Genomic DNA, 15012 nt, shown 5'->3' with positions numbered 1-15012 from the left:
ACTTCTCCCAATCCAAGAAAGTGAGGAACAGCATGATTTTGAACAAGATGTTGCCATAAACTCACTTCTCCCAATCCAGGAAAGTGAGGAACTGTAAAATTGTTACATTGATATGACGAAAAATTATTTAGAAGAATTGTATATGGTGGTGAAATTTTTGACGCATATACTTCAATGATTCGTACAAACGTTTGTAGACCTAACATTCGTTATCATTTGTGCCTGATTATATAACGCTCATTTAAAAAAGTACTTGCATGATTGATTCTGAGGTATTCTTCAAGTTTTGTAATATTACGATAATAACTAATCGTTCATTGCATGAATTATGATAGTTAAAAATTATATAATTTTTTCAAAAACTTATGTTATGACCTTAAATCTTATGTTTATTGATGCTTTATATAACTAATTGTGATTATATCAATGTTTTAAGAAAATGCAATCTACATATGATGGTTTCTTTATCTTTTTCGCGTAGGTACTTTTACATGCGTATGTATGTACGCATGTACGCAGACGCCCCATGAAGCTAACCCAAACTTATCTAATTCATGTATAAAATGATGTATATATAATAATAACCACACAAATATTTGCATAGCACGACTAATCATCTCCGGCTGCCATTCCTGCTTTGTGTAGTGTAAGAAAATCAACAAAAATTATAATAAAATACTTATATTTAGAACAAATGCGCATAGCTTGAGTAAGAACTTTTCTCGCACGATTTAATATTAAAACTCGTGACAATTGGAGTTTTATCTCACATTCTTTTATTTTTGATGCATCGGTTGATGTAAAGTTCAACGTTTGAAACTGACCTAACAACGCACTCCAGCCACTCCTTCATAAAGAAAGCTTGTTCAAGTGGAGAGAGAAGAGGCAGGGGGTTATATAGCACAAGAGTATAGAATACTTGAAAGGACGCTGAATTTTACCCAATTCAATACTTGAAAATAGAAGAAGTGATGGTATGCCCCCCCCCGAGCCTCCCGCTCCACCGCGGTATCTTAGATACAGACCAATAAACCGCTTGTTCACAGCTTAAAATACATAATTTGTGAAAACGTTTCACTTTCTGCTGCTTTAAACTTGTTACATTTAGACTTTTGAAATTTTACAATAATTTATCAAAAGGTCATTGAACTTTTCAAAAACTCTTAATACAAATAATTTTTATTCTACAACTTATTCGTTACTAACATAGTTTCTAGACCGCTTGGTTTTGATTATTTCGTAAAAAGTGGCCACCATTTTTTCATTATAAAACTTGGTGAGTCAAGAGAAAAATGTTGTGTTACGTACTTTCACCTGGGTCTAAAGAAGTAAACTTTTCTCAAGAGTCAAGACCACAAGACATACTTTCACAAGATTTAAAAATTTTCGCGCTTTAGCGTGCTGTCAAGTGAGAATTATGAGATATCAAGGCCTGCTTCATACATCGCATTTTACATGCGCCGAATGCATTAGAGGCAAAAGAAAATGAGATATAATTCCTCATTATCTTTTAAATGTATTTGGCTCATGTAAAATGCGACGTATGAAACAAGCCCAATTCTTGTCTACCATTTTTAATTTTAGGCTTTAAACTTACGGCAATAGTTCACTCACCAATTTATCAAATTACTTTCGAACGACTTAAAATTATAGCATTCAAATCAAAATTCAAAAATATTGTTGTTGGCTTCGAAAGTCGAAACACATGGCTCTTGCTGTACACGACGACTTAAAAAAATTGCAAGACGTTTATAAAATGTATGAATAAATCGATAAACCTTTACTAGTTGTTTCAATAGGAACACCTGGATCTACTGTTTAAACACAGGACAGTAAGACTCCACGAAAAACAAAGCCATAAACTACATCCAGTCTCAAAACCCTAAACAAACATCCATTATTGTGATTAATGTTGAACAACATCACGATATTCAGTATATTGCTAACCGCAAACAAAATTTCTTGCTGATGCTTTCTTTTACAAGCGGAAATACATTATAATCTTTTCACATGTGAATATCACTAAATTTGCTTTCAAAATACATCCAAAGCGCGCAAGATGTGATTCATACACAAAACAACTTGAAATGATTCGGCTATGAGCTATGCTCGTATAATTCAACGCTATTACGCAAGTTCAATGTTTCCAAACAGCACATCGTATTGGTACATGCTTGCAAAATGAAGATGACTACCGCTAAGGTTGTCGAAATGTCAGTCAACAACAAAAACAGTCCTTCTCAGGACTATACCAGCCTGGACGATCTACATTTACAAACATGTAACGATACTCTCGTGTTCAAACCATTTACTTTACATCGTATTGAAATGCTAAAATATTTTCGCTACATAAGATATTCAAAAGAATATATTTTAGAGAAAGTTCATGAATCATCCAAACCTGTAGAAGAAGTCAAAGGTACACGAAAATCTGCCTGGGTTTGCCTTCGATGATTGCTTGTTAGTTGTTCGCAGTCCAATACTTTGGTGAAATGCGTCGTCAGATCTTAATGTAACTCACAATGACATAAGGCTACTTAGAATGTGAGAAGAAAATAATAGAACAGCAAGTTCTTCGTATTAGAAAAACTAATTTCTAGTACAAAGTCTAAAGGTACTGGCCCATTGGCAAAGCCAAAGCGAGGAGAAAAAAAGATAAAGCCCCTAAGGCCGACGCTATATTGACATATTTATTTCACATCACAGAATAGATACGTTACAATCCTTATTCTGTGACCACACATGAATCGCCCACGCATGTCATTGATGATGTCACGTGTCATTATACTTTACCATCCCCTCAGGCCCTCCCTTACGAAGTTTACAATGCTCTACGAAGTTGTGATACATGATATTTTTCTTTTCGAAAAAGAATTCTTAGTTCAAGAAATATATGCTCTAGATGATTAGACGAGCAAATGATCAGAGGAGGCAAAATCATGAGAAAACTTTGAAAGTTCAGATCTCTAGACGGCTGAAAATGGTCATTTTATAGATAACATTTTTAAAGCCATTATATTACTTGCTCTACGAAATAGCAACATCATAGAAATTTTTTTTCAAAACATTTTTTCCAAGAATTAAAAGCCCAAAGGACCTAGGTGTTGATTACATAAGAAAGTTATCAAGGCTAGGAGAAGCAGAATGTGATTAATATATACGATGAATCCCCGATATACTGTGCTTAGAAACAAAAAGAGGGACAAAAAATTTCGTTGAATACAACCAATTTAAACATTGCCCATTGACCAAAAGTTAAGCATACTTACGAATAAAGTTATTGTACAGTTACAATGTTTGAATATTTCCAATGGTTATTGAATTTTTACTTTTTGAATACTTAATGAACTTCTCGGCTAACCTTGACAATTCCAATAACTTAATGACAACAAAAAACTTATTTTTTACAACAGATAGGGTGCCTCTCCTTATTTGACTAGAAATTATTGGCTACAAAAAATATCAAGTTGCTTTTCTCCATCATATCTCTAACCTGTATGTACTTTCTTATTAATGACATTGGCATTATATTGGACGTGACGATATTTGAACCTTAATTAACTTACTTGAGTAAGTCTACATTTTACTATGGAGTAATGATAAAAATGTTCTATTTCTGTTCTAACTTACTCTGTCTATTCCATAACAAGGGCGTAGCACACTCGTTGATGAGGAAGAGGGGAGGGTTTAAATTTATGAATGCATGTCTTAATCAGTGAACTCGACATTTGAATAACTGGAATGATAACCGAAGCTAAAAATTGAAGCCAAAAAAACATTTGTCGTCATCATTCGTCATTACACGTCAGGCTCTAGTCTCTCGCGTGTTCATTTTAACTTTTTTAATCATTTGTCCCTTGGTAATGGCAGAGTTCGGATCTTGATCAGAGCGTAAAAATAACGAAATTTTTAGAATGAAAAGGTTCACGGAAAGTGAATCAAAGTGATAAATCGAAAAGCAAGGTCAGGTGAACTTAGCCGATCTGCTATTACGCTGCGGTTTTCCTTTAAAATATATCAAAGTCTTTAAGGATATTCAATTATTGATATCGAGATGACAGCCATTTAGTAAAAATCGCTTCGTAAAAAGTAAAAATGCGAGTTATAGACTCAATATTTTTTATGAAACTGGATACTCAAGTTTCTTTTTTTTCGGAAAAACAGATCTTTAAATCCACTTAAAAGACAAAAAAGACAAACACTGTCTGACACCGTTTGAAAATTTACCTTCCGATGTAAGAAAAATTTTTGCTTGAATATTTTCTCGTCATATTTTCTTATTGTGTTGTCTTTTAGCATACAGTGTAATTTTCAGTTGGCTTTTCCTCGTAACAAGTTGTAAGTTACAACGAAATCACTGTAGTAAAGTTTCAGCTGTAAAAATAACCTTTTAAGAGTTGGCCTCGTGTGTTATTTGTCGTGATGTTGTTTATATGTTTATGCTTTTGCAATTTGTATTCAAATTTATATTGGCCGTGTATGTTTGGCACTCAGGGGAATGAAACTGACGTACAAACCGCGTGAATATTCGACTTTGAAGGACTGGAACTGACGTACAAACCGCGCAAGAGACTAGGACTTTAGCTTCAATTTTATATCTATAAAATGTATTGTGGTTATCATTCCAGATATATTTATATGGAGTTCACTGGTCTTAATAGGAAACAATGGATTTCAAAAGAACTTAATTCTGCAGAACATGCATGTATGAACACGTTCTCCCCTATTATTGAGTTTGTTAAACAATTGCATATGGATGTAATATTTATGATCATTGCAACAATTTCAATGGTTGTAAAAAAACAAATTGTATTTCGACATGCCATAACAAATTACAGTCATCAAAGTTCTGGAGGAACCGACATAAAATCAAGATGACAGTCCATATTCTGCCTGCTGTCCTCAAAGAAATTGCTGACCTCAAGGTTTATTAATTCAAGTCCATTTAGTTCATCTTGATGTGTTTCCTGAAGTGATTTGGCATAATCAACTTGATTAGATTTCTCTGTCAGAAATTATAAAAATTCCTAAAAAGGTTTTTATTTGTTTAAAAATGTAGTCTAGAACGGTATGTAGTGAGAGACAGCCAATCTCTTGACTCGTGAAAGTCATAGTGGATACATCGTAAACAAGCTTAAAGAAAAATGACAGAATCAAGAACAACCAGATTTGTCAAATGGATCACTTTAGAGCAGGCCCTGTGAACTGTGAGTAGGGCTGTCCCTAGAAAGCTAATGGGAGGGCTTATTCACATATTTAGTTGCGCCCAACGGATTCCTTTTGAAAGCAATTTACTGAAAGTGCCAATGCAACGAAAATTTTGCAAGTTAAATTATGTTTGCAATGACTAGAACTTTTGAAATTACACTGTACTTTCTAAATGGGTAAATGCATATTCTCGTGATTTTGACGTTTTTGTTTTTTCCAATTTATCTAACTTGTGACGTCATAATGCATAATGAGTTCCCACAATGTTTCAAATACTCTTCAGTTTCCTCACAACTTCAGGTTGATACAATTAAGCAGCATTTTATACAATTAACCCCGTCACAATGAAATGAACTCTGTCGTTGTGAAGTAAAGTATCAGTAAATATACCTAATAAATTTAGTTCTCATTATGCAACGTGACGTCACAAGTTAGATATATCGGACATAGCAAGAACCTCAATATCTCAAAAATTAAAAGTGATATGAATAAACTGGTTTAGAATGTCCATTGTCATTTTAAAATATCTCTTCAATAAAAGTATTACTCAGATAACAAAATTTTCGTTTCATAGGCACTTTAAGAAATCAAGCAACTCGCTTTCAAAAAAAACAGTCAGGCACAATTGAATATGTGAATAACACACCCTCCCCAACCAATCAACGTTTACTAGGTGGCCGTGACTGTGAGATATATGTGCGGGGGTATCAAAAAAATAGTCAGTGAAGAAAAACTTTGCTAAATTGATCAGCGCGCAATATTTGCAAAAATTTTAAGTGGAAATAGGCAGTTGGACTTCCAATGGTTCATCTGATAGTTAAGTAAAATTGTTTCAAATAATAATCTTTTTGGAGGGAGGAATGTGTTACAGAGAAGTATTTTTGAAGTAGCTCACGCACAAAAATGACAAAGCTAAATGCAATTGAAACACATAGGATTAAAATATGTCACACTTTGTTCAATCAAATGAAGTTTCAGGGAATTTGGCAAAAGCGTACACGAACAATTAGCTTCCAAATCACAGATTATTTTGTTTTCGTTTTTGAATACCTTTTTATAGCTCTCTTCAATTATGTATAAATTTTAGTTTCTAAAAAACCTGAATCATTATAAACAGAAAATTGATGATGATTTATGTAAAAAGTCATATAAACGGAAAAACACAAATTAATCTACAATTCGGAAGACGAACGTTCGCGTAAGAATCGTCCAAATTTACTGAAACTTTATTAGTTTGAACAACATATGCCATATTTTAATCTTATGCGTTCCAATTGCAATCTATTGGTGCCATTTTTGGAGCAAGATATTTCAAAATAGTTTCTCGGTTACAATTTTTTACTGTAACAACGATTATGATTTACGAAAATTTAACTGTAATAACGTAAATGGTTTAAACCCCGGACGTATCGTTACATGTTTTTAGATGTAGATCGTCATGGTTAGTAAAGTCCTGAGAAAGTCAACCTGACTTTAAAGGTCACGACTGCTAAGGAAGTCAAAACTTCAGTCAATAACAACATAAAACAGTCCTTCTCATAACTCTACTAAACTGGACGAACTACATCTACAAACATGTGAAAATTTGACATTAGATAAATCATTGGAAGTCAAACTATATATTTCTACCAAATGTTTTTGCGAACCTTGTACGCTGATCGATTTAGCAACGTTCTCTCAACTGTGTTGTTTTTTCAATTTTTCCCAATCCTTTAGGGTAACCATTACCTCCGTAGGATTTCTAGCACTTCAACAGGACAGCATATTGATATTTACTGTCTTGATTCAGAGACAAATCGTTCGTTCGTAGGGCCGTACTGCCACTGTAGGATTCCAATGGAATACATGAATTTCAACAATCGGCTGCAACTAAAAAATACGTCAAACATGTCAAATACATCGTAAATATGAGTGGACAACAATTAATAAGAATTTATAAAATTTCAAAGTTGCCAATGAAGTGCCAGGTGTGAATCAAATTCTAAATATAAAGATAAGATCCAAAAAGATCGTGTTTGAGAAAGCCAACGGCATTTGATTTTTTCAGTATTTATTTAAAAAAGCAAGGGACGTTTCTTGACTCAAGACTTCTCAGACTAATTACATAGACTTGAGCCTGGGCCACACTATCGTCTATATTCACGAAAACGAAAACAAAACGAAAATTCGTTCACGAAATACATGCGAGACAAGACGTTAAATTGCAAGCATGTTTACAAAGATCGGCTAAAACGTAAACAGTTTTATTGTTGGATGTGTCTTTGTAGTAGCCGTTGCAGTAACAAAACAAGCAAAAACAGAAAAGTTGTCTTCCTCTGGCAAGAAGTTACTCCTTCTGAAGTTGAAAGCAAGCATTTAGCAAGACAACCAAACGCCGATACTAGATTGACCCAATTAATAAACGACGTGATCGACTGGGATTATTTAACAATTTGATTAAAGAGTTACGAGAACCGAAAAAGAAAACAGACTCATAAAATACTTGCGAATGACGACAAATTGTTTTTTTCTCGCATCGGATTTATTAAAACTCATGCCACCCCGCTATCTTTGTGTAGTTAAGTTTTAGACTATTAGCCAATTGCATGCGTTTTCGTTAACGAAAAAGGCCAAAAGTTTAACTCTTCTGATATGCACGAGAACGAAATTCTCGTTTAGTTTTCGTTCAAGATTTTCGTTGCGGCAGTTTTCGTTCTAATTTTCGTCGATATGGACGATAGTGTGGCCTAGGCTTTACTACGATCCTCAAAAGTTCCTGTTTATTACTTTTACTTTGCTGTGTGCTTCCTTTCGCAGGAAGCAACTATTTTTAACATCCTTTTTTCTCTTCAGGTCTTAAAAACTCTTAAATTGGTCTTTGGAATAGTTAGAGGAGGAGAATGAACGTCTCTCTCAGCTCTCTTTATGTATTTCCTTACAATACTCAATATCATCTTTACACTGTAAGTACACATCCACACAAACCTCACACCTTAACTATCTAATTTGAAGATGTCTTGAGTCGAGACGAAACGACAAACGTCACTTGCTTTGTTTCAATAAATATCAAAGAAATCGAAGATATGGTTCTCTTTGAAACGATCTGTTGGACTCTAACCTTTAGGTTGACAATTCAATAGAAATTCTTTAATAATTCAAACATGTTACCTTCTTCAGTATATAAAACACTGTCTAATTCTTGTTGATCAACGTTATCAACGTCGTCGTCGGCGTTCATGATTCACTGTATAAAGAAAAAAACGTCAAACTAGATTAATTGGTCAATTTTGACTTCAAAATATCATTTAATTTCAATAAACATCGACTACAAATCATCTAGAGTTGCAACTACGTAATAAGTACCGTGCTTATAGCCATGCATTAAAGTCAATAACGAGCATAATTTCTGTTCAACGAGAATGATCATGACGAAGTAAGAGATTGCGAACTATACAATATCACATGTGAAAAGATGTCATTATGTCGTAACAAAACCCCATCATTCTTTGCCGACGCAGACGTTTTGCATAATAAAAGTGAAAACCGTTAAGGAGAGTAGCATTTTGTCATTTCTCAAATAAATATGTTGACTGATGACTCTAAGCGATAAAATAAAATGCAGTCTACTGCTGTCGACACCTTAAGAATAAAGTTGAATTTCAACAGATAAATTTTCACAAACTCTTTCGATTTTTGAAATAGAATTTGCCAACAACCATCATGCATAGCGCGCGTTTGTTCATTTCATATCAAAACAACTGTAGAATCACATATCAACTATTGTTACTAAAAAACGAATATCAAAAATTCATCAAACATTGCAGTGATTAGTACAAGGAAAGATGTAACAATAAATTCAAATTTGGAAAGTGTTATTTCCCAACATTTCTAGGAGCAAATGTTTATTAAATGATTTTTATCTTCTGTCGAAGACTCGAAGATATTTCTATCTTGTGAAAGCTGCTTTTAGTTAACCTCTTAATCACAAGCAGTAACTAACGGTGATTTACATTTACTAGTCTTTGGGATCGCATGTAATTTTGCATTGCTTACAATCATTCATACAATTTATCAAACTTTTAGCAACATATAGATAGCGAATGTTCACGGAAATAATTTTAACAATTTGTGACAAAAAAGAATTCGAATTCAGGAGTTCGTTCCCATGTACTTTACTTATGTCACTAAAATTTGAACAACAAATACTTAATACATGATATTTACCTTTTAATGAAAATACTTTGCACAATTTTATCGAAATTTTCGTAAGGCGTCTTCTTCAATGATTACGATGACTAGAAAATGAAAGTATTGACCTCAGGAAGAATGTCATATGACTCTGCGTGACTAGAAATATTATATGATTAAATATCACGTGTATAAACTCACGTTAGTTAACCTAACTTCTTTCAATAATTGACGAAAATTAGTCAATTTGACAAAAGAATTTTTGGTTTAACAAGAATTATTCCACAATATACAGCCTAAAAGTGCTAATTTAATAGTCAATTGGTAAAGAAGTGACGACAATAAAAGTGTAGATTTTAGAAGAGGTCAGGTAGTGCAGCCATCAAAGATATTAAAGAAAGTTGAAACATTGACTAGAAAAACTCAGTTCAACTGTACTACTGATTTGTTTCGCTAAAAATTGAGGGAGTTAAAATGTTTCCGACAGGGGTGTGCAATTTATTTTTGGGAGTTAAATCTAAAGTTTGCGTGCCCCGTCCCCCTCCTCAGTAAATCTGTCCATGTGTTATAGTGATTATCTCATTAATGGCAGGAGACATGGTAAAGCTGTAATGGAGAAAGTTCTTTTGAAATACTTTTGTTTTCTTGGATTACAGTAAATCACTTTTCAAATATGGAATAAAGAACAATTTTTCGTTGAAAGAAAACTTACATCGTCGATAGGGAAACAATTCTTATACTAATTTTTCCTAAGTTAAAATGGGAATAATAGTATATATCAATATATGAGTGATTATTTTACTTTCATTACAAATTCGTAATAGTTAAATTTTAACGTTGCCAACAAATAGCGACACTCTTTTTTAAGCAACGTTTTTCAAACATGAAAGTTCAACGTACACCATGTCATGAAGAAATTTATATTGCATACGAATGAACGTAAGTTGTGATCTAAACATGTTTTTGCTCAATAACCACATACCCAGAACTACATACGTTGTCTGTGAATTTTAGATTGGTGTGCTAAATATAAAATGAAAAATATTAGCTACATGAAAACTTTGCAAAGAAAGTGAAATTAGCACGATAATTAATATCTCACTGTTGGTCATATATAAGTAGCTAACGATTTAAGCTTGTACATAGTTACATAGTATCTCTTGTAATTGTTGGCAGTATTGAGCACATGCTCTGTTCTACAGAGAAAAAATCCCAGTCTGCTTTCAAGACATCTATCAACGGGCTATGCTGATTTTGTAGAACTCATTTCATGTTTGTAAATGTAGATCGTCCAGGTTGGTATAGTCCTGAGAAGGACTGTTTTTGTTGTTGTTGACTGACGTTTCGACAACCTTAACGGTAGTCATCTTTAGAGTCAAATGAGGAGTAAACGTCAGGTTAGCCGTATTTGTTAACTGGTTGTTACGTCATTGTAATGTGTGTGCAGGAAATGTGTGGGTGTCATTGTGAATTACCATTGTGAATTACTGTGAAGTGTAATGTTTTTAGTTGATCGTTTGTTTGTATTGTGAATAAGTCGTTTGTAAGGTGCCGGTAATTGCTGTGATCTGTTAAGGGGGGTTTGTTCCAAGTTCATATACCAACTTTCTAATGTGGCCTATAGTCAGAACTGTAAGTAATGCATTTTGTCAGTCCCAGTCAATGTTGTGCTTTGTGATTGGCGACGTTGGCAATGTGATTACTTTTGTCTTGTTTTCTTTAGTAGCTCGCTTGTAGCTCAGTAAGTCTGAAGTTTTGTTCAGTTTGTGTTACTAAGACAATTCACCTTTTGACTCTGAAGATGACTACCGCTAAGGTGGTCAAAGCGCAGTCAACAACAATATAAACAGTCCTTTCCAGGACTATACCAACCTTGACGATCTACATTTACAAACATGTAAAGAAATTTAGTCTTAAAGAGTTTCCAGCAAGACAATTTTGTACTAAAGCACAATATTTATAAATGTGAAAGACAATAAAAATGTAATTTCTCAAGACAGTGATAATGTGACAAATATTGTATTCATTTGATTTACTAGTTAGAGCAATAATTAGCAATTGGGAATAATAATGTGTAGTTTTGACAAACCATAGAGGAAGATGTGGCACTGGAAATTTTTTTGTCCAGTCTTTCTTAAGTGAATTATTTTAAATGAAACTCTTTTATTACTTTGTGGGTGCTTGGTTTATTGTAATATAATTGTTTTATGTCAGGGACTTAGGAACTGAAACATTTTTCCCTACAACTGAACGATCTTGATGCATAACAAATTAATTATAATGAATTATGTAAGATCGTGATTTGTTTGAAAACATCTGTTTGGAGCATACATTTTTTCATACAGTGGTTATTTTTGGCAATTGTGTGGTAATGTCCCAAAAATTCAAAATATAAATACTATTTAAGTGACCTTTACTGAACAGTCCACCTATATTAAGTAGACATGGTCAGCTTTTCCAAGATTCAAATTTGATTTTTCATTGTTCAAAACTGTATTAAATGGTTGGGTGAATTAAAAACCCAACACATATAACAATTACCCATTTAAAATAAACAACTTTTTTATTATAAACATCAACTTACATTAAGTCAACTTCAGTAGACTGGAAAGTCGAAACATGTTTATAATAAAAAATTTTGTCGTTTATTTTAAATCCATAATTAATCTGGTGCTTTTGAGATCATACATACTTACATATAACAATTTATAAAACCAACACATTCAGTGTTTTATGAAGAAGCAAAAAATGCCGTGTTCCAACAGAAATTTCAGAATGCAAGATTAGTAACAGATGTTGTGTGACTGGTAACTTTATAATAGTCTCAAAGTATTTCAAAGTTTTGAAAAACATAATTGTATTGGGCATTAATTTGATTAAATCCAAACTGAGGTTGTTGCTTTTGTTTAAATATTTTGCTACCATTATATTCAAAGATGTGTTGTCTCATTTAACACATAAACGAATGCAGCATTGATAAATTAAAATTTAAAATAAAATGAATAAAAAAAAACAAATGTGTTGCCTTTTAGGTCCTTCTCAACTAAACCCCAATAACAATGACAACATTCTACAGCATAGTTCATAAAATGCTCAAAATTACTGTTTCATTTATGACCAAATATAAAGTAAAATGCACTCGCCAGATAATTTTGTTCAAAATCTATGATATAAATCATTAAAAAACTTTACTTACCACTGTACGTTTTACAGACATTAATGACGATGTGTTACGGAATCATGAAGCATGCGACGTTTGAAAATTGCATCACTCGCGCGCACATTCTGACAATTTCTTTTCTCTTTCATTTCATAAATTTCATACACACATATAATTTTTCATAGCTCATACAACCAAACAACCACATAAACGATGACAAAAACACAAGATTAAGGAAAAAATGTTAAAACACGTATATGAAATACTTCTTCCGCTGGCACGAGCACCAATATCAAATTGAAGCTGATATCGACCAATCACAGGTATTTTTACCAGAGCCCTGATATTTACATCTACGATTGTATCAACGAAATCACCCAATCAAAGAGCGGCGGGAAATTTTTCGCGTTCAAACAATACTTTCAACCACCTACGCGTTTCAACAATGAGAATTATTGGTATTCTTCTTGGTAATTGAGAAGTTGGTATCCTTCGAAAGGTAAGATCGGAATTCTGCATTCATAATTACACAAAGTATTTCAATAAATTTGCAACTAACGATAGATGATTATAAACAGAATGTTGGTAAATAAGCTGATTTGTTATTTTCAAAACATTGTTACAATCGCATCTTTGTTGAGGAAAACGCATTTTGGTGAATTATTACACTAACATTCTAACAAAGGTACATTTATACGTCGCTACGTTAATAGTACAACCGCATGCCAGCGATCTCCGTACTTTAGTTCGCGAAATGTACACTATGGTACGTATTAGAATATTCTTTATCAGTTGATGGTTGCATGTGAAAAGAGCGAAGTTTTTCGATGTGTATTTTCCGCTAATAACTCATACAATACAGATCCTATAATAAAAGAAAAGGTATGGTCATTTTTAAACCTCATGGTTTGCCTAAGACCACAGGTACTAGGGCTTCTATATTTGAAAATTGGTGCTACAGTTGATGAAATTAATAGAATAGATTTCTACATTCTCATGTTGAAGGTGGTGTAGACGAGAAATATTGTTTCATAGATAATATCAAATGGTTTAGAAGCATGGCAGACATGCTTGCCAACTCAAGCTTGATTGAAATGCTAATATGCAATGAAATGCTCTCTAAGGTAACATTTTAAGGCAAACATCATGTTCCACATGCTTACCCGATTGCTGCCACAAATTTAAAAGAGAAACCACAGAAAAATTTTCAAATCAACGTTATCTTGAGCAAAATGGTTCAAGTGCCGAATTTAAGAATTTTGAGTACCTTTATCACGATTTTTGAGCATGCTGGTTGACCATCAAAATGTCAGTGAGAATAACTTTGACTTAAGTCCTGAAATGAGATTCTGCACCATAGTTATGTTTATCTGAAGAATACCAATTTTTCATTAATGCACCAAACAGCTTCAAGATTCTGCAGTATAATATAACTTGAGACATGAGTTGCAGCATGAGACATTAATGTTGACTAACCTCTCTGAAAATGTTTCAAAACACCTAAAATATGAATAAAGATTTATTTACAAGTGAAACATGTAATTTAAAGAGCAGTTGAACCAGACAGGGGCTAGGGGAGCCCCAAAATAATGAGTCTGTCTATGCCATTTCCAATTAATTTCAGACTTACATAGACCATGTTACCTATTAAGAAAATACATTTAAGTTTGACGTCTCTAAGGACAAATTTTCATAGTCTTTACAGGGGTGCTGCTAAAAAAAATTTTTTGGGGGTGCTGGTAAGGAAGTGATGTAAGACATGGTAAGGGTCTATAATTTATGGTGGTCTAGTAGTGTAGCCGTCAAAGGTTGTGCAGAAAGTAGAAATTTTGCCCTGAAAACTCAACCATACTGCTGATATGTTTCACTAAAAATGGGGTGGTAATTAAAATGTTCATTAGAGGGCGAACAATTTAGTTAGGGGGTGAAATCTAGTGGGGTGTAGTACCCCATTCACTCCCTAAATCCATCCATGTCACATGTATCCTGCCAAACGGACTTGAGCCGATTTGTGACTTCTTTCATTGTACCACCTACTGATTTCGAAAGATTTCTGCATACCTTCTATGATAGTTGTCACATGATAAGGAGCTCAAATTTCACTACAGAGATTAAGAATTTCACGACAACTTTGTAACCATCAACTCTTTCAACTGTCCAAATCATTCAATGCTTTAAACGCAAATATTTTACCTTCGCTGTTATTTTTGCCATTATATTAGCAGTTTCCATGTACAACGATTAGGGGAAGATCAGTCCAGTGTATGTCATCCACGCGGCACGCTCTGCCTCTGGTAGCATTGGTCCAGGGGCGGATCTAGGATTTTTCAAACATCAGTCATAAAACGTCGGAGGCACTCCGCGCTGGGGGGGGGTCTGAGGCATTCTCCCCTGAGAAATTTTGAATTTCAGAACCTCTAAAATGCCATTTTCAGCGTTTTAGAGCAATACAAGATGTATTTTGTGGGCATCGTTTT

At 33.6% G+C, this 15012-nt stretch overlaps 2 long non-coding RNA genes across 3 annotated transcripts; both read right to left on the bottom strand.

Annotated features, from left to right (window-relative positions):
• Positions 1–4783: 4783 nt before the first annotated feature.
• LOC124450598 lies at positions 4784–13033 on the bottom strand. 2 transcript variants are annotated; one of them, XR_006950118.1, is made up of 5 exons: positions 12572–13033; positions 9412–9482; positions 8356–8431; positions 6937–7077; positions 4784–5027 (listed from the first exon to the last, which is right to left on the bottom strand). It is a non-coding gene; the product is annotated as an uncharacterized LOC124450598 (long non-coding RNA). The 2 variants fall into 2 exon arrangements; XR_006950119.1 differs by lacking the exons at positions 9412–9482; positions 12572–13033 and adding an exon at positions 8551–8643.
• Positions 13034–14144: 1111 nt separating this feature from the next.
• Positions 14145–14833, bottom strand: LOC124450605. The gene is made up of 3 exons (XR_006950128.1): positions 14729–14833; positions 14597–14637; positions 14145–14179 (listed from the first exon to the last, which is right to left on the bottom strand). It is a non-coding gene; the product is annotated as an uncharacterized LOC124450605 (long non-coding RNA).
• Positions 14834–15012: the final 179 nt, after the last annotated feature.

Source organism: Xenia sp. Carnegie-2017, unplaced genomic scaffold (genome assembly GCF_021976095.1).
Source record: "Xenia sp. Carnegie-2017 unplaced genomic scaffold, XeniaSp_v1 HiC_scaffold_24, whole genome shotgun sequence".
Taxonomy (NCBI): domain Eukaryota; kingdom Metazoa; phylum Cnidaria; class Anthozoa; order Malacalcyonacea; family Xeniidae; genus Xenia; species Xenia sp. Carnegie-2017.
The sequence above is the reverse complement of the archived record's forward strand: the minus strand, read 5'-3'. Positions and strand labels throughout refer to the sequence as shown.